Source organism: Tinamus guttatus, unplaced genomic scaffold (assembly GCF_059628265.1).
Source record: "Tinamus guttatus ecotype Peru unplaced genomic scaffold, ASM5962826v1 Tinamus_guttatus_pri_ptg000023l, whole genome shotgun sequence".
Classification (NCBI taxonomy): domain Eukaryota; kingdom Metazoa; phylum Chordata; class Aves; order Tinamiformes; family Tinamidae; genus Tinamus; species Tinamus guttatus.
The window spans coordinates 3,405,011-3,425,978 of record NW_028288557.1 but is presented as its reverse complement, the minus strand read 5'-3'; the positions used below and the strand labels follow the sequence as shown (position 1 = coordinate 3,425,978).

Here is a 20,968-nt window from a genome sequence, read left to right as displayed (position 1 = left end):
CTGCTGATGTGACTGAAAGCTCTGGGCAAAGATCAAGGATTAAGTGTTTACTGGTCAGTAAATGGATGCGAACAATTGAAGAGGCAACTAGGGAGGGAACGGTGCTTTTTTAAGAAGCATCCAGTATCCCTCACAGCTTGTAATACTTGATGAAGTTAGTGAGTGCCATGAGTAAGAAGAAAGCTTTCAAAAAAGGTTTCTTTCCAGCAAAGTAACCACTCACTCCACAAATTATAGAAAATTCAATTCAGTTCAATTCCACCCCAGTAATTATTGTAATACCTCAATAGATCTTCCTTTATTCATTTTTGCAAAATAGAAGCCAGTGATGGTAACACTGAACTAGAATTGTAAAATTCATCATAATCCAGAGTATATGTAGCAGATGACACTGAAATTGCTATAAATGAGGCTTGATAGCTTCCGCAAGACTCAGGGCAGAATCTATACAGCCATCGAAGTTGGAATGAGTAAATCCATCACCCCCACAAATTAGGAGAGGTTGAGTATGAAGAATCATGTGCCCTGGAGAACTGGGTACAGCCTTTGTAACCTGAAAAAGAAAAGCATACAGGAAGAAGAAAAAGTAAGCATTTAGCTGAATTTCATGCCAGAAAAAAAACTGTTTCACTGACAGACATGCCTGCGTATGAAGCACCCTCCAACCCAGATCTTAGGTTCTAGCATTACTGATCAAAAGACCATAGTCAACTCTTTATCCATCAAGTTGAAATCATTAGAATATAATCGTCCTGCAGATGAAAAGTTAGAAACTTTCTAGTCCTACCCAGGTCTTATTCCCAGATGGTTTCTGTAGAAAGGAAGATAGTCCAGTCTTACATAATTTGAGTCCAGGGTTTTGAAGACAGATGACCTCTGATTGGCAAAAGTGAACTTGCATGAGCTCTTAGATACTTCCCTGAGAAGCAGAATTGCACACGCTAGAGGGCAGAGACAAAATAAAAGCCCCTAATAGAGTCAACACTTCAGGTTTCCAAAGATATCTGTGATACCAGAAACACCAATTTGGTATTAATGATACTGAGCAATATCACAGAAACTTTGGCAGATCAACAGACATGTTCTCTGCTTCCATTACATATAGGCTACAGTGAATAGCCTCTTCAGTGCCATGTTTCAAGTACACAAGTGTTTTTTCCCTCACTCTGACAGGTCTGAGGTCCTCCCTTGGCAGGTGCAGTTCATGACTTGGGATGCAACCCAAGAAGCACTGAATGAAAATGATTTCTCTGGTTTCACCCCTTTCCCCTACCATGTAATGTGTCAAAATTCAGCGTTCTATGTGCTAAACTCTGTGAAATGGGACTTGAAAATATACCAAATGCCAAGAAAGCTATTGCATCAAAGAAATATTTGTACCTTTTTTTAAAACTTTTGATGGTTACCTCAGACATTAAAATATTCATTCCACTCTTGGTCAAGATCATGACCCACAAAGCTCACGGCCTGACCTGTTATTAGCACACTCTAAGTAAACAGAAATCCTGAAGTGTTCAGCTACCCTCTTTCCATAGGTTTTGGCTTTATGTGCTCTCTTTCAAGTTGAACTAGCTGAGACCTTGCTCACCTTCATCATCTGAGAATACAGCTGTGGGAAACGTGTAAATATTTATAAAGCACTTCAATAAATGATGATTGAACCGTAGAAGGAAGACAAAGATATTTAATCCAAACAAATCAAGCCCTGTCTCTAAACTCATAAAAGTGGGCAGGGGAATCATGCACCAACACTACTGTGGTAGAAATCCTGCCAAGGGAGGGATCATAAACAGCTGAGCTGGTTCTTGTGGTCCTACAAGTGCCACCACTGCACTGCAACAGAAAAACCCACTGGCTTTTCATTTTACTCCTGGTCATACCCTTTGTACAACCCATCCTGTCTCCAGCCCTATCGCGTTGGCTTCCTTTTCTATTTGACCTGCAGAACAGTCTTTTAGACACTGCCAGAGATACAGTCAACACTTTCTATCTATAGATAGCATGTGGACAAGGCCTGGTTAAGGCTGCCTTGATGAATATTTGATTTCAATCTCCAAGTACGCACTGTATTCATTTTAAATATAATTTTCTTGGCTGCTGCCATGCCATTATTTGGCATTTCCAAGTACAGATCAGCTGTAAAACATCTACATTCATATTACTGACTATATTTTATATTACCAGCATGTTATCATCTTCTTTAAAGGAGGCAATCATCTGAAATGAATTTGTGACCAATTCTCCACCTTTTTTTAATAGAACAGTCTAGCAACTTTCTGTAAAACCTGGCAGAGATCTTGTTTCTCTGGCTCATTTTAGGTCAGCAGTTCATTTCTTCCTCATTTTTTTTTCAAATAGATTGAGGTCACTAGGCATAAAAGATGAAGAAAGGTTTAGTAGAATGAGGCAAGGATGCCCTTCATTCTTGAGTACCTTAAGCTTATTTTACACTCGCCGTACAAAAGTTTCTGATTTGTTCTCCTGATCCCAAGAGCAATACCTTCACACCTTGGCCTGCATCATTCTACCTCTTTGGCAATGAAGTGTGTACTACATAGTCAAGGTCTTTGTTCTGCGTACTGGTGACAAGCATTATGCTGTTCCTCTTTCCTATTCTTTTAACGATGTGGTCCAAAATACAGCCCAAATAACCCTTAGCTACAGGGCACAGCCTGTTGGATCTCCATCCTTGGAAGATTTCAGCTAGATAAAGGTGGAGCTCACAGAGTGTTGGCAATAGCTCTGCTTTGATCAAGTGGCTTGGACTAGACATCTGAAGAGGTCCCTTTCCACCAGTGTTTCTCTAATGCTGTGTTTTCCCAACCTCCCTTCCCCACATGTAAATCTCTGTCAAAGTGGCATGATAGGCTGGGAAGCTGCTGACTCTGGATGCTAATAGTGTCTTATCTTAATTAAAGCAGGGGATACAGAACCACAGCTGTGCTACTAAGTAGTGTCAGTAGAAGTTTGGAAGTCCTAATCCCTCATCCGCCACGGATAATTGTAATGTCTGCATTTTAATCCCGGGATTGTGTTTGGCCATAGGAAAGACGTTGCAGACGGATTTAATTAACAAGCAGGATAAATCCCGTCTAGAGGAGTCAGGGGAAAGATGCATCTATCTTATCAGTTCCCTTTGCTTCTGTGGCAACAGCTTATTGTAATTGAAAGTAAAGATGGCTTTAAGGGGAAGAGGGAGCTCTGTCCCAGATATTTAATTTAGCTAGTGATTATTTTATACGATGCCCACCTGGCCAAAGAAATCTCCTTATTGGGATCACTGATCTGACCTACACCAATTCCCCTGCAACCTAAAACTTAGCCACACTCATCGCTGAGTTAAAGACTGGTGATAATTCTTCCTCTGACAATGCCATAAAGCACAAGCAGCTGCTGAAATCAGTTATTTTATTTAGCAGCAGCAACGCAGGGAAGAGCGACAGGACAGGGAAGAGGGAAGAGGTGCAAATTGCACGGTGCTTTGGTGTTAGGGAAAATAACAGCATCATTTAGGAGTATTACGCATGAATGTATTTTTTTCAGTAGGGGAAATAGGACATATCCCGAATGATTTAGAGAGATTAAAAATGTGAAACAATTATGGAAAATTAAGTTCATTCCTATAGTCACTGTTCCAACTGCCTTTAAAAGACATATCGATAGGTGTAACTACAATAAATCTCACCTGGCCCTCAAGAGAAACTGATTTTGCTAGGATTCCAAAACTGTAACTGTTTGGTAGACTGCAAACGAGATGTTTTTTATTCGATAGTAAAAAATTAACTTCCTTGTCTTTTCCTTATCCATGTTTTCCCGGTGAAATAAATCAGAAAAGGATGTGCTTATATGTCACTTTTATCACGATGCTGAAACTATGTATAGTGCAAGGAAAGGGCATATTATTGCTAGCAGCAGTGAACAAAGCAGCCAGCTTTTATGTCAGAGCTCTGCGGTAGCAGCAGCACCCAGGGTGCATTAATTTGGTTAAAAAATATTCCTCACTGTTTTGGGAGCTGGTTAACTCAGTGTCTGCCCACGGATGGATCAAATTCTTAGGCTCCAGGCCACCTGCACCTCTCGTGCTCACTCGCAGTTTGAAGTAGAAAGGCGATACACAAGGCAGAAAAGAAGTTGGTATAAGAAAAGGAAGAATTAACAGTGACTGTTCTACCAGGGGATATCGTTACCAACAAAAAGAACCACCAAACTGAAAGAGAGGAATATATAAAACACCCCATCATTTTCATTTTCGAGGCATTTAAAACATGTCGAGATTATTTTTATACGACAACCAATTACAACTATTATGCATTGAGAAGTGATTTGCAAGCTATCAGTATCTAATTCATGGTAAAATAAACATTGTGCTAGCAAGACCCAGTTCTTAAATTGGATGCAGATCAATGGGTATGAGTAAACTTTACAAGCAGCCACCTACAATAACTTTTCCAGACTTCATAAAAGGAAAAAAATTTAAAGGGGACTGCTTTAAGTAAATATTTTGCATCAGCTTCCACATTCAATTTCACCAATGTAATTCAGCTTAAGAGGCTTTGGGTAAACATGTAGCTATACTCCAGTACTTTAGGAAATTGCCAATAATTTCCTCGGATTTTTAAGAAAACTCAGTAAAATATACACATTTTGCTATTATTAACCTTAGGTAGTTTACTTTAAAATATTTTTCACGTAACATACTGTTAAATTGAACTTGGCGAAATCAAATAACAACAATTGGTCTGTCTGAACACAAGCACTCTGCTACTCTGTGGTAGGGTGGGAATTTTGCTAATAATATCGCATACTTTCGGATGCAGAAGAGACACATTGAGTCATATTTTTAAATACCAACAAAAATCCCACTGAAGAACGTGGGATTTCCTTCCTTCCTGTATGCTGCTGCTGTTCCTACTTATAAGGGGCACTGCATAACTTACCGCTGAGCCAGGTCCTCCATCTACGAAGATTACAAGAAATGACCTTGCTGTAGTTGGCTGGTTTTGGATGTTGCTCATGGTTATATGGGTGAATGTATCATAGATATTGAATAACTCCCCCTTTTCTTCTATTTCTCTGAGGATAAAGACCACTGGGCTGTATGAGGGCCTGTTTCTTGTGAGACATCCTACATATTTGGGTGCCCATACACCATAGTGTTATCCAGGCAGTGTCTCTCAGCTGACCGATCCCATCCTGGATTACCTGGGAATATCTCCATTTCTGACATTTGACACTGGCTGCTTTAGGCAGAGATGGCACAAGGCTCTCCAGGTGACTGAGAATTAACTGCTGCACCTCTGCGGGATCCGAGTCCAGATGATCATGCCCAAATGTCACAGTGGTGTGAACAACGATGGATGGTCCAACTTCAGGAGTCTCTGAAAGCAAGAAGAGAAATGCCTTTAAAGGATCACTCATTAACATTTGCCTTCCTTTGATGCTGACACTTAGCCTGCGAATCAATAAGAAGAAAAGTGTAAGTATCTGCAGCACCACCCTTGCTCTTCCAGCTGGAAACAACATGAAGAATAACAACACTTAGGCATGGTGGTGCTGGGTTTACGGTTGGACTCTTGAAGGTCTTTTCCAACCATAATGATTCTATGATTCAATGGATACAAACTGCTTAAGAGAAGTCCAGTGAAGAAATCCAGGCTTTTTACATCATTTGTGATGGATTTCCTAATACAAGAACCCTAGATCCACATATATCTCCTACTGAGCCCTCAAGGCCCTCTGATAGCCTATAACAAGCAGCTGGCAAAAGTAGTACAGATGTGAGTATACTGCTGGACTACCCGTATGTGCAAACTAGCCAGCAGGCCATAGGGAGCCCATGCCTGTCGGGTCCATCCTACAGTCTTCCTGTCAGACACAGATTCCACAGAATTAGGAGCAAGCACATCTCATTGGAAGATGTTGTTGGAAGATCTTCCTTTCTCCAACAGGGCCAAAATCAGCAATAAGGTTTAAAAGGCAGCAGGGTGGCAATGAAGAAGAGGAGGGACAGGAGCACAGACAGATGGAAAGACAAAGAGTATGACTGCAAGTCCTCAGGATGGCAATGACTGGGATATGTGGCAAGTTATAGCTACGAAAGGGATCTGCTCACACACAATGCTGGGAAGAATTGAAGAAGAAAAACCATTCTGTAGTTTATCATCAGGGGTGGATTTTGTTATTTCTTACTCAGCTGTTGCTCTGAGTTGGGAATTTCCCCCTTTTCCCCTCTTTCAGATATTTGCACAGTCTCTACAGGAAGGAGGGCAGGCCTGGGTTCAGAAGAGCTAACCCCAGAAAACCCAACACAACACTGGAATTTTGGCAAACTGGCAAAACAGAACAACAGAAACAAAGAAAACTGTGTTGTAAGGATTTTTTTATTATTTTCCAGCCAGGTCTACATATAAAAATAATTAGTGCCCCTGCAATCACGGGCAAGTCAGAGAGGCACAGACACCATTGCCAAACCACAAGATCTTGCGTGCATGGTGCTTGAGGAGGAGAGGCTCTCCGAAGGCTAGGATGCATTCGGGAGGCTTGTTACCACTGGGAACAGCAAATCCCTGCTGCTTGCGGGAATCGATCGTGAAGGGCTAGGAGCTCGTGTTGCTGTCATGGACATCTGAAGGCCTTCCGAACCTGTCTGCGAACGCCAAATGGGAGCTCGGGCATTGCAGCAGATTTGCTTAAGTGCCTATATGAGCGCACAATTTATATGTGCGTGAAGAAGACGTGTGGCAAGGCTTCCAGCTGGGATTTCCTCCCCACCTCTTTCGCTTTCCTCCAACACACCCACTCGTGCTTCCGTACTGCGCCCCCTCCTTACGCTCTGCTCTCCTCCAGCTCCAGCTCTTCCTTCTGCCCTTGCTCCGCCAGGTCTGCAGCGGGTCACAGGAGTGGGGAGCCTGCTCGTGAGGACAGGGATGCTGAAAGCTCACCAGGAACCAGGAGGAAGGGACCAAGCTTGTGGCCAGCTGCACAGAGGAGCGGTGCTGCGGGACCCGTTAGCGCCCGGAGCTCGAGATGATTTGCACGGGGTGCAAAGAGCTTCATGTGTGTCAGTGCCCAGCGGGAAGCAGGGAGCGCTTCTGCCACCCAACAAGGTCTCACAAATAGTTTCCCAGACACATTCATCCTAGAGCCTTGTAGCCTGAGGGGCGTGAAGGAAGCATTCTTTCATGGACAAATGAAATACTGAGTTGTCATATTATCTCCAGCACCCTTAACCCAACAACTTCTGCAGCACAGACATATGGAAGGCCTGAACGTGAAGCGACCACAAGACAAAAATTATCACTGCAGTAAGGGACAAAAAAAAAAAAAAAAAGGTACCGTGAAAATCATGTGCTCGCTCTGTAATTTTGATTGGTCATATATTTGCCATCCAACAGCATTTACACACTTGAAATGCTAGATATGAAACCAATACTTCACCTTGTATGAAGAGGAGAGGGGAAGCAGAAGCAAAGGCAGGTTAGCTTGGTAATTCAGAACTTCTTCTTGCCCTGCAGCGTGGCTTTCTACAGCCCGAGAAACTCTTGGACATCTTAAAAACCTGCCTAGATGGAGTCAGACTCTGAGAGAAGAGCAGGAGGCAATGGGCACAAGATGCAATGCACAAAATCCCTTCCCCAGGGCATCCCCGGGGCAGGCCCCTGAGCAAAGAGGGTTCTCCATCCTTGGGCATTGCCCAGACTTGCAGGGACTCCGACCGGAGCAACCCGCTGTAGCTGCAACGTTGGCCCTGCTGGAGCTGGGCTCGGACCAGGGTGCCTCCAGTACCTCCAGCCTTAGTTGTTCTGCAATTGCCTCGTTCTGTTCTGTAGAGTCTTAAAATCTTGCCAGCAATATAATAAAATAACATGAGTGCATGAGGACAGGACGGCCAACAAGAAACGTTCACGAAATGTGCCTAAAATATGTGATTTTCGGGTTCACTGAGTTTCCGGTCCCAAGCCGCTATGAGGATCCAGCACATCTTTGTGTGGGTCTTTTCCCTTGGGACTGTTCAACTTTGAATGGACAGAAGGCATTTGCTGGAACAAGGGCATGACCTGGGTTCTGCTGCTTTTCAGCTGAGTGCCTGAACTCACCAAACTAGTAGTTAAATTAAGTGATTCCCTCTTGTTCCATTAACTAGAAATTTCCTCCTTTGGAACTGGAAGACCTTTTCTGACAAAAACGTTGTTTCAACTAGCACATTCCTAGAAAATTATTTTAGTTCCAACAAATGAACATTTTCTGACCAAAACAAATCCATAAAGAAAGAACTAGCTGAACCTTTTCTGACCAGTTCTGGAATTTATGTAACAAACTGGATAGAAATCTTTCCTTCTGTTGCATTGGTGAAGTATAGGGCTCCTCCAGCTGGACAACTCCTTCGAGAAGATGAATTCCAGGGCTCCGAAAGGCAACCAGAATCTCTTTCTCTGGTAAGTCTTCTGTCCTGATCACTCCAGAATGAACTAGTGAGGTACAATGGAAACTGAAAGTAAGCCTCCACCACGAGGGATGGACAGGGATGTCCACTTGACACGGATTTGGGATGGGAGCAAAGATCAGCCTTGTCTAGAAGCAGGGACATGGCGAAAGGAGGCACCTTCTTCCCTACACTCTGATGAACAGGAGACCTTGGCTCAGTTCTGGGTCTCAAGCAGTCATGGTTAGACTCACCATGTGGAGACTCCTCTCAGCCAACCCCAAGACTGATTTCATATGCTTGACATAGCTCTTTTCAATGCTGGAAACACTGGGAATACTATTGAGTCCCCTGTTCTTTTTTTTTTGGGGGGGGGGGAAACGATATTCCAAGTCTGACTTCTCTACACAGAGAATGTCATGGATAGAAGCCTGAGTGGGGAAGCCTCAGCGGCCATGAGTGTACACGGCATTTTGGCAAATTCTTGCGCATATAATTGGTCAAAAGGCTCCTTAAAAGATGTCTAAGTGTTTTAGTAAAATAAATATTCATGGCTTGCTGTGACTTGTTATAGCCAATGATTCTTGGACAAGACCTGCTCCTTTCAAACCTCTCATCTCTTCCATGGCGTGTACAAAACAAGTTTCAGGAAAACAGGCAGCTCGTTGAGTTTTTAATTCCCCCTTCAAACTACTCATAGCTTGGAGAGCTTCCAGAGGCCACTGAGTCACAGCCTTCCAGTATTGAAATATGCAGACTGCAAGGATCAAGTTTAGCCTCGAGCCCTCTTTCTTTCTTCTGCAAAAACACTGGCTTACAGAAGAGTTTAAAATAGATATTTCCCTGAAAGTAAAGGGGGAAATCTCAGCCTTGATACCTTACAACTCTTGCAATGGGTATGAATGACCAGTCTGTTGTCAGAGGAGCAAAACTGGCTTTTTTCTTGCCAAATCAAGCTGCAACAGCAGCCTGAAATGGGAAAAAAAAGGGCTACTGGCAGGGTTTCTCAGGAGATTTTCTTCGTGGCAAGATCCGAGCAGTCTAGGGCCATGCTAACAGATGACAAAAGAGCACGAGCAACACAGCAGGCCAGGCAACTCTCTGCAATCGGAGCGGTGACGATCCGAGGGTGAACACAAGCAACCAGAAAAGCTTTCGCCTGCTCCCAGCTCCTGTCTCCCGCTCTCATCCCAGCTGCACGGCACATTAATCCGCTCGGGGATGTTGTGGAGGGCGCGGGATGCCGGGTGGATCAGAGCTACGAGGAGGCCGTGGAGTTGGCCGCGGCTTCTCCCTGTTTGAGGAGCGGGTGGCCGCTTCGCACCGCAGTTGCTGCAGGATCCCGGGAGCAGCGAGCTGGTGCCGGGCTGTCTTTCCTGCTTCCAGCGCCTGCCGTGCCACGGCAGGAGCCAAGTCAGCTGAAAGGAATGTGTGCCTACCCCTCAGCCGCTCCAGGCTGCCCCTGCTAACGAAGGCTGGGAGCAACGCGGAGTTTTGCAACGGTTCTGTCGAGGCAGGAAGGGGAGTGCGGGACCCAATAGCTCACGGGCTGTATGGTGTTCTCCAGCTCCCTAAAGATTATGGAAGATGAGAAGAAAAAATGTAAAAAACTGAAAAGGAGAGTAAAAAAAACCTATCAGTTTCTTTTGCTTTAGTGTCAGTTTTCTATGCTTGGGTATTGATCTCTTTTGCTTTACTGTGTTGCACAAGACTGGCACAGGCAAATAGCGGATGAAAAGGCAAGAAAGAGAGGATAAATGTATTCTGTTAGAGTTTAATTTTACTTCCATGTAAACAGAAAAGGAATCTTTAGCATATTACCTCACCTGGGACAATGTCCTATCTCCAGCAGTAATGTTGGAGGGTGCTGAGCAGCAGTGGCAGCAGGGGCTGCACAGAGCCTGCAAATTCTGGAGCTGCTGGTGGGTAGTAATGGACAGAAAGGCAGTACCAGGGCCTGGTGTGGGACCCAGATTTAACAAGACCACCCTTCTTGGAATGCCACGGGGGCATCAACCTGGAGTGTCTCTGAGCAGCTTGCAGGTATGAGGAGAGCAGCGGAGAAGACGAACGATTCCCAGATTTTGGCTCACACGGTCAAAATATGAAGTCGTATCAGTGCCCTCCAGACAAGTCTTGTCTGCAAAGACCTCCTGGGAAACCCTAAGGCACTTGTGACCAAAGTCCAGCTGCTGCACTGTCCCTCGGATTAGCACCGTGTGTCCCTCTGAGCAAGACTGAAACCGCATCCATAAAAAAGGAAAAGGAAGAAATTGAAAAGAAAGGAGATTAAAAAAAAAGTAATTGAAGAATTGGGAATTGAAGAGTGAGGATTTAACTTAACATCTGGGATATGGAGAACACGGACCCAGATGGTTCTTGGAAGTGCAGAGAAGAAACAACAGAGTCCATGAGCACAGCTACAACAAAATAAATCCCCGTCAGACATAAGGAAACCAGCCTTAAGGTGCGTCCCTGGGCCCATAGTGGTGAGGGACACTCCAGCAGAAAAGGAAGGCCCTTAGCCTCTTAACATTTAAAGGCTGTCTTCACAGTCGTCATTCATCCACAGCTGGAGAAATCACTCAGGATACGTAGAGAAAAAGAAGGAAAGACTGCTGGCAGAGAGCATCTATTCAGAACCAACCCTGCTAGGAGCATTATCTTCTAGAAAAGGGATGGGGCTAACAAAAGATGTTTCAGAGATGAGCACAGCAGGAGGATGAAAGTCCAGTATCACCCGCACAGCCTAGTAAACCAGTGGTTTGTAGCTCAAGAACATCTGGAGCTAGAGAGGTCCCTCCTGTATCGGAGTAACATATTTAGTGCAGAATAATCTCAGAGATGGAACAACACGGTATGGTGGCTGAAGTTCCTCAGCAAAGCTGCTCATGCTAGAAGGTTAGCTGTCACTATTGCAAAGGTATAAAAAGGATTATGTCTCCAGGTACTGTATTCTGCAGAATGGTGACAATATGAACTGCCTGCGGTGCCGACTGTCGTGCCACAGAGACATTGCTCTGCGCTTGGAGACTCCCATATGATGCTGAGGATGTAAAGTCGGTTCCTGCAGTGGCCATGTCCTCCTTACCATCAGTCTCAGGGAAGGAAGGGGACAGGAAGATCAGAATGTTTCTGGGAAAAAAAAATAGCATAAACACCACAAGAAAACCAAACTACAGAAATTCCCAGAGAAATCCAACAGTGGATTACCCACCCGCAAATATTTTCTGCCTTGCAGAATTGCAAAAGCTACTTCTTTCTGGTAGCTCTATGCCAAACTAAGGGTACAGCATCCCTAAATTCAAAAGAAGAGATTTTACAGATTGAAGCGGGCAACTAGCCATGAACTCCAGGCTCCTCAGGGGTCTGAAAATGAATGTTTCTTTAACAGAAAGAATGACACCAGAGCCTACAAGTCGTAGGGTTCATTTGGCAAATGGTTGGTATCTGCATCTACTGTGTTCTATGAATATAGCGGATCAGTAAAAAATGTAGAAGGGAAGGAATTGGTGGGTAATGCAGGTTTCAAGGCTTCAGGAAGGGGGTGGATCGCAGTGCTCCTGTGGCTATTTTAATGGCAGGAGGTAACATGAGCAGAAGTCTTTTAGCCCTTCTGCACTGCCATGGATGCCAGCAGCAGAGTCTTGGCAAAGAAGGGGAGAATCTGTAACTTCCCCCGGCATCTTCAGAAAGCAGAAATCCAGTTAATTTGGATTTTTCCAAACAATAATATTTTTGGAGAGAAAAATCATGCTGGAAGGCCATTTGGGAGCGCCTCGTGCAGTTCCTAAGCTAAAAGGCTTTGAACCGAAAAGCCCTACACCACAACTGACATAATTGCTCTCAGTATCCACAGAGGCGCCAGGGATGGAGCATTCAGGGAGGCCCCGTCAGCCTCGTGCTTAGAAGTGGTTGTGCTGGTTTAGGACCGAGGCACATTTGCGGAGAGGCGGGAGGGAGCATGTGCCATATCCCCCGTCTCCCGGCTGTGCCCTGCGGCCTACGGGCCCTGCAAAGCCTGCGCTCCCCGCTGCCTCGCAGGAGAACAAGATCTACCCTGATAAAGGCACAAAAATAAGTCACCGAGACCCGCAGCTCAGCCTGAACACTCAGGAGGTACTTCCACATAAAAGCAAAGAGGACTGAAAAGTTACGCTGGTTCAGCTGAGTTGACCTTAAAACATTGTGAACAGTGAACATGGACAAAGCTTAAGAAAACGCCTGTTGCTGCCACAGAGGCTTGGTTGGACCCACTTTGCAGTTAATTTATTAGTATGTTCAGTAAATAACCACCAGAACATTGTCTGCCTCAGAATCAATGGATTTAGATAGGGAGGGTCCTGAGAAGGCCTCGGGTCCAACCTTCTGCTCCAAGCAGGGTCAATGTCAAATGTAGATCATATTCCTACCATTTCTGTGTCCAGCCGAATGGCTGGGAACTCCTCCAGTGTTGGCATGAATAACTTATTTCTCCTTCCTACGGGATCTACAAACCTCAAATTACAAAGCAGTCCACAGATGAGATCTGTACATAGATGGGATAGATGCATAAGAACGTTCCATAACGTTCCATAAGAACATTCTCTTCCGTCAGAGAGGAATCGTGTCAAATCTTTTTCTGCCCAACGATGCAAAACCTGGAGCCAGGACAGGCACTAGTAAAACAACAAGGTTTGGTTGCTTTCTGATCTTAATGATTTTTAACTCCCACTGGGGGGAAATGTGTTTTGTTATCCAAAATCCATTTTGATTCTGGATAATACAAGAGGAAGGGAAAGGACTTTATCACTGCCATGCCAAATAAACCATAAAAGCTAGACTGTAAAGAAAGAGCACTGAAATGCTTTTGGGTTGATTTGGAGAGCAGCAGAGGAGCTGGACACTACCAGGCATGGTATATCCTTGCTCCTTGGAAGGGATCAGCAGACTGATTCTCCCTGCTGGAAAAGAAGTCAATGTACAGACTTAATAAAACTATATCTAAAATTAAAAAAAAAAAAAAAGAACAGTGCCTTCCTTATGCCTGGAAAGATGAAAGAGAGAGGTGGAGATCTGCCTTCAAAATGTCACAGTGCTGTTTTGCAAAAGGATTAGAGGGCTTCCCAAGTTAGCCTTAAAAGTTCTCCTAGTTTCTAAGGTCTCTTAGGAATAAGAGATTTCTTGGGTCTCCCCGGAAAAGTGCTGTAATTTATCAGTTTCTGTTTGGAAGAGTCCGTGTAAAGAATGATGCTAAATCTTTTCTATAGAGCAACTGAGTATTTCTTTAGCCTTACAGATGATTCCTGAATAGCTTCCTGAAAAGAAAGCAGGGTAGATGAGAGACTATGAAGAAATAGGCCCTATAATAAGATGAAAACGTAAATAACTAACTCTTACATCTCCCTAAAAATCCCTATCTTGATACTGAGAAGATAAATGAATTGTCATACTTAGGAATTACAGTGACTCTGAAATCCTCTAAAATGAGTCTTCCTTTTAAATTTTATAATCTCACAATGCTTAAACAAGCGAAGGCAACTGAATCCTTTTTTTTTGTGTGTCATCTACCTTCAGTTCTCCAGGATGCACAGGGATGCAAAGACTGCGGTATTACAGGAATGAGGCTTGGAATAATTTATGCTGAAGAATTCCCACTGTCCCCCCAACCAGTTATAAATATTGATGGAGTGTTTAAGGCAGCCAATCGCACAAGTATTTAATATTCATACACACCACACAGGGAATTCAACGTACACTTCTTGTAGGTTCTTCCGTTACATAACGTTCAAGTGCATTACCTCTGTGGATGGCGGCCGGTTTTACAAACAGCAGTTGAGATCCTCAGCTCATGGAAAAAACCTGGCTTCTCTGAGACCTGCTAAGAGCTTATCATGCTCCAGATTACCTTGGTAATGGCAGTACCAGAGAAACAGCTCTTTTATTCTGCATAAATGGGGAAGAAGTGACCCAGAGTCATCACTAAGGAGCTGGTCTGTGTCATGATGAAGCCAGCATTCAAAAGTGCAGCAATTCCTGACACGCAGACCTGCCCCGCCAAACCCATCCGATGCATTCTGGGCTGCCCAGAAGTCCTGCCAGGGAACGCATGAGAAAGGATTTTCCAAGTGCCAGTGCCCCATCCCTTCCTGGACAGACTCAGCCTTGCATCAAGCAGGCTCGCCACCTCCTGCCCACTACAGCGAGGGCTCTTCCATGGCAGGAGACTATCCTCCTCCAGCAGCGTTAACAGAACCCAAGCTCAGAAAAGCGCCCATGGCTACCTATGCAAAACCTCATAGCAGAAACCCAGATTCAAGTTATTCAAAGCGTATTTATCTCTGTGGATGAAGTCATGTCTCATATTATGAGCCAGGAAGGTGGCTTGGTCACAAGGCTTGCTCTCCGTTAGATATGTCCAGAGGACATGTTGACGAGGGTTATGTTAAACGCAGAGGTTCTGACTTATTTAAGAACAAACATTACATTATAAATGTCATGAGACTGTTCTGCCCCCTTTGCTTAGTGTCTTGAGTCCCCTAAAACTAATGAGAATCAACATAAGGCATTCCTGAAAAACACCACAGAAAAGGAAATTTGAAAAGATCTCAGCCATTTCATACATGAGACTGGATGCTCAGCATAAATCTTGGTCTGGGCATTCCTGCTGCCTCTTTCTGTACACTTACATTTTCACTGCCACCATCATCTTCCTCAGATGAATCAAGATCAGTGAAGAATGGAAAAACAGGATACTGATGCAAGTGAATGGATCGTGGTCTTCAGGATCAGCAACCCCAAGACAACAGACGGTTCATTAAGAACACTGGGGTGCCGTGTTCCTCATTGCAATGTTCTGGAGGTCAGTAAGAAGCATGCGGAGAGAAAAGAAAAATGCAAAGCAGTTTTATACGTGCTAAGACAAATGTAAAGGAACTTGATAACAAAGCGTTTTGGCCACGGTAGTCTGAACGTGAGCAAATCTCACAGTAAGTCCAGTGTCTGTTCATTCCAGCACTGCTTTGTCCCGAGCAAAGTTCAAAGCTGCAAAGTGCAAGTTCCCCAGGTAAGACAGCACCGTCAGACGGCTGCCTGATCGCTTGCATTTCGTGAAGGGGACTTAGGTGAGATGAATCATATTAGCTGGATGGCTCCCAGCCTGATCCGACCTTCCAAAGGTATGCAATGTGCTCTTCTTGGAAAAAAAAAGTCACTCACATAAAGAGATCATTCCCATGATAGAAGGGAAATTTAAATAAGAAAGATATGTCAGCATCGATGTTTTGATCATCTCTAGGTATGTCCCAGCACAATACGCTTTGCATTTGGCTAAATTGATTTTGGAGACAACAAAGACACTGTATTTAGCTATTTGACAACATAGGGTCTATCCAGAATTCAAAATTAAGAAGAAAAAATATTAAAAAATACAATGATTCTTTTGTTATATTGCAGCTTGGATTTCAGCACACAATTTCCGGGAAAGTGATTGAAAAACCAAATGGAAATCTATCTTCTGAAGCACCTGGCTGGAGATACTCATTTCCCGTAAGAGGGAGGTATAACAGGACATTCTTGGGTGTCAGTGCCGATCACGCACCATGACCAACCTCCCTGTTCCCCCTGATGGGCCAGTCACACTCACTGCTCTCAGTGCTGCAGCTTGGAAGCCATACAAGCAGTCAAGTAAGGAGAAGATGGGTGAGTTTCACCCCTGGACTGAGTCCTCTGGTTCTGCAAGCTAGATACCAGGTGGCTGTGATAGGCAACACCAGTAGGCTATTAATCATCTGGTACTATTAAACCTAATGATGGTGAGATCATCCTAGATTCAGGAAAATCTCCAGCTGCACCTTGTCAGTACCAGGGAAACGATGCCGGAGGAAAAAATCACTCTGTATTTGGGTGTCCTTACACCCTTTTTTTTTTTTTTTTTTTAACATAGCCACCATAGACCTCTGTTGAAGAAGGCATATCAGGATAGATACATCTTGGTTTTGGTCTGCCCAGCCATTCTTTTCTTTTGCCTTCTCTTGTTTCGTCCTGACAAGCTAAATTCTTAGCACAAATGACAAAATTGGGCTTTAACTGTGGAGAGTTTATTCATCTTGACAGCTTTTCTGGAGGTACTTTAAGAACTACTGATGCCCAGGTGGCTTTGCTGCAAAGACAGGCATACGTGGAAGAGCTGATGTCAGCTGTGCTGTTGTTCCCTGACGGAGACACAGTGTCATCACCAAAGCAAGCCATGGCCTATGGGAGTAAACACAGAGGCCCACCTCCCAGCAATCCACCTGGGTTCGCTGAATGGAGAGAAATGGGTACTTCCAGGTGGAGTATTAGATGAATCATGTCAGGAAGTGCTGGGTTCTCCCTCCGGGTTGTAGAAGGTGCCTTGTGGGTTGAACTCAGATGGAGAGGTCTATACTGGAGACATCTAAAGCGGAGACAATCACTGTGAAGTTCAACGAAGGAAAATGTAAGGTCGCGCACCTGAGAAGGAACAGCCCCATGTAAAAGTGTAGGCAGAGGTCAACAACCTACACCTGACCTGTGCAGGCTCACACAGCTCAACAGGACGGCAAGCAGCTCTGCAGACAAGGGCCTGGAGGTCGCAGCGGGTGACAAGTGGACTATAAATCACCAGTGTGCCCTTGCAACAGTGATGCAAACTGACTGCATACTGGGTGGCACCGGCTTCACCGGCATGCCAAGGGAAGTGACAGCCTCTGCATACTCCCTGCTCAGTATCTGTGAGACCACAGCTGGGGACTGTGTTCAGACTGGAGCCATCAAGACTGAGATGATGGGAGAAGGAGCATGGGGAGAAGCTACAGGAGCTGGGAATGTTCAGTTGGGAGAAAAGAAAGTGAATGGAGATCCAATTGCATCTTCCATTGTCAAAAGGGTTACAGAAATGATGGGGTCATACTTTCTTGGATGTATACAAAGGACAGATGAGGGGCAAAGACAGAGACAAAACAAGGGAAATTTTGATTAAGTGTTATGAACACTTTTTTCCCATGAAGGCGGTGAAACACTGGAAAAGGGCACGCGGAGAGGTGGTGGAATCTCAATTTTTGGAGCTATTCAAACAAGGACAGCATAGGACCCTAAGCAATGTGATTGAGTTTCATAGCTGGATCTAACTTTACATCTATCCCTACCTTGCCTGGGAGGTTTGGATCAGATCACCAGTGGTCCCTTCCAAACTAAATTATTTTGTGATTCTAAGCAGCAGAGTCAAACAACATAAAAAAAAACAATGTCCACAAGCCATACCTTGGTAAGTCCAAACTGGAGATGAGGAAACACTTCTTCAACTGGACAGGGCTGAGCCTTGGGATAAGTCCCCAGAGAGGTATGTCACTTGCATCCTAGTTTCCTTAAAAGTTGAGCCAGACAAGCAACAGTGGCCTTGACTTAGCACCAGTCCTGCTGTGAGTGGGAGTCGGAGACGGCACCTCCAGAGGTCCCATCCACGAGCACTGCTGTGATTCCTTGATGCTCCTCCACAATCGCTTATAACATTAAATTTCATGTTTATGGTGTAACAGAAGAAAGGCATATCCAACCTTATGGGTGTTTTCTAGCATGATCATGGTGTTTAGATGTTAAGGGTGATGGACACAGTTTGGAATGCATTGCCCAACAGGTACTGGCATAACTTGCTTTTATTAACAACCAACAGGAAACAATCAATCCTGGCAGAACAAGGGAGATTAGAAATAGAAGTATCCTAAACATCTGAACATGCTTCAGCAAAGTGAATTTGGTAATACATAACAGCTATCTCTTGTAAGAGGCAGTGTCCAATTATGAAAATACTTCCTTATGCAGCAGCAGTGAGTCACTGTGCTTCTTAGGTTGCCACAAAGGTGAGTAGGTTATTACCCCCCTCCACAGATGTGGTTAACAAGGTCATGATTGCAATGCTAGTAATAGAATTAGGAAGCATTTTTAGTCTAACCGAATCGATTAAACCGAAGTCCTAGTGGTTATCCTTGAGACATTCTACACCAACATACTTCCCAGACCTCCTGGCATATGCAATGCATTTAATAAACAAAACATACATTTGTTTTACTGCCATCGTCCAGAAAGAGATGAGAAGCGTCTGCCTTACGGGATGCTCTCCAAACTTTGCAAAGCAGCCGTACTACGTGCAGCCATTTCAAGGATTTTCCATGATTTTAAAAGCACACGAGCTAACTCAGAATGAGAATGAAGAGTCTCAGTTATATAACTCATTACTACTTCCAAGCATACTTAACGGAAAGAACGGGAGTTGTAAAATAATGGATGACGGGAGATGAATTGGCATGTGTATGAATTAAAGTTTAAACAAAGGAACTCAGGCTCTTTCTCAGAATAGCAACATTTTGATGTTTCAAATCCCCCGACACTGGTTTCATAAATGCAGTAACGTAAACCATGTGCTGGGTGGTGATTTTCTGAGGACCTTCCCGCTTTCATTGTGTATTTTATTACAAGCCAAATGTGACATTAAATGCTATCCGCTGTGGCTTGGAGTTAAATACTTGCTCTGTTCAGAATAGCAACACTCAATTAAACAGCATTTTTCATGATCTACACCCTCCATTGTCGCTGTGTTTAAGGGAAATAATGGGTGCACTGACCTACATTGCGCTTCTTGTTATCGATGGAGATGAAGCGGACGCAGGGATTATCGGCGATGTACCGCGCGCACCAGGGCACAGCAATCCGGGTACCGGCTTCGTAGAAAAGCCCCAGAGCGTAGCGGGAGGAATAGCGCACGGCTTCCAGCTGCTGCTTTTGCCTTTCATTAATTACTGGGGAGGGGAAAAAAAATAAAAAGAGAAATCAGACAATGCTTTTTCTCGCCGAATATAAAACGTGTGTGTCCTGCGGTTAAGCTGACTAACCTTTCCTGAAAATGACCTGAAAATTTTCAGATTTTAATAATAAGCCTAGTGCTTTCCTGTTTTTTTTTTTTTTTTCCTGAGACATTTCTTAACCAAGTGTTACGGTAGCTTTATGAAAAGTACGTCCTTCCAACACGCTCCCCCCTCATCAAGGCTCTGCTAGCTGCAAGGGATTCAAAACTTCCAAGACAGTGACTCTTTCTCAAAGTCTTTTCCATACTGTGCTCGGCGGGCAAATATTTTCTTGGGGAATTAAGAAGTTGGGGTTTGCCTCTAGCATACAGGGTAAATGATTTTATGCCCTGCTGAAGAAACAAATGACTTTTAACATATCAAATGAATGGATACAGGAAGTTCGAATCTCTGGGGAAGATACTCATATAAGTCCTTCCATTTTTTTTTGTCTTGCAATTCAACTGGATGAGAAGAGACGATTAAAAGACCCCATGGGAATGGCACTTCTGCTACTCCGATACTGAAATACCAGACTATTAGCAGGCTTGTGATCAAGAAGAAGAAAAAGAGGAGAATTTATGCTAATGGATTTTTAAAAAATGCAATAGCAAGGGGGACAACTTGAGAAACTCTCAGAAATGATAAGACCACACCAAAGTTTTACAGTGAAGCTCAGTTCCTTTAGCTGTAGGTGTTCTACGGTAGTTTAGGAACTTTCAGAGACACCCTGAATCCATTTTTTTCTCTGGTTAACTCTGCTATTGTCTAATTACTGTAAGATTTTTTTTTTTAGTCTTAATATTATGACCTTCATAAAAACCTGTGCAAAGTGTTTTAGTCCCACCGTGCACTTGATGCCACTTTATTTTATGCAAATAAAAATAAATCAGTCCCACAATTCCTGGAGTTAGGTATTACATCTGCATTAGCACTATCATCATCTACATCTCACAGTACTCAGCAAGAGAGAAACACAAAATAAAAAACCAGCCCCACCATGCACAGGGCCAAGCGTGAGCGTACTCAGCAGATGCAGGAAGGTTGTATTTGGCCCACCAAACCCATGCTGGGACAAGGAGATACGGACACATTGGAGACAGTCCAGTGAAGAGTCTCGCTCCACTGAAGCCGATCTCCATCCTCAGGGATTGCCCAGGCTCACCTGGACATGGCCCTGAGCACACTGCTGCAGCTGTGATGTTGGCCCCGCTGCGACCACGGGTTGGACACATTTCTACTCAAGGATGGCCACTTCCCAGCTGCGAGTTTGCTGGCCTGGATGGTAGTGAGCAGTCCTGCCCATCAACTTGACCCACACACAATATCAGATACTCTTAATCCAGCAGAACTGTCATCCTAGAGAGGCTTCACAAGTCTGAGATGGGATACCTTGTTTTGGGACTTGTGGTGCAAAGGAGGAGAGCCTAGGTAAGACCACGAAAACATCAAAGCGCCATGAAGTTCGACACACAGGGGACAACAGACAGGTGACAGAGCCTTCCTGAGCCCACCCTGATAGAGATAAGCACTGGTCTAAGTCGCAATCCCCACCACGCGGCGGCTGACCATTTCAGGTGAGCAAGTCTGCTCTACAGGTGTGGATGTCAAACTCACCATGACCAGTTCGAGTTGGCAGCAGTTCCATATGGACACAATCTACGTCCCTATTTGGTGTCATTTACAATGCTTAATAAATTAACCACAA

The 20,968-nt window shown here is 44.2% G+C and overlaps 1 non-coding gene across 1 annotated transcript; it reads right to left on the bottom strand.

The window, feature by feature from the left end:
- Positions 1-381: 381 nt before the first annotated feature.
- Positions 382-19,209, bottom strand: LOC104573665 (uncharacterized). The gene is made up of 3 exons (XR_015913435.1): positions 19,042-19,209; positions 5,203-5,378; positions 382-553 (listed from the first exon to the last, which is right to left on the bottom strand). It is a non-coding gene; the product is annotated as an uncharacterized LOC104573665 (transcript).
- Between the last annotated feature and the right edge of the window lie 1,759 nt (positions 19,210-20,968).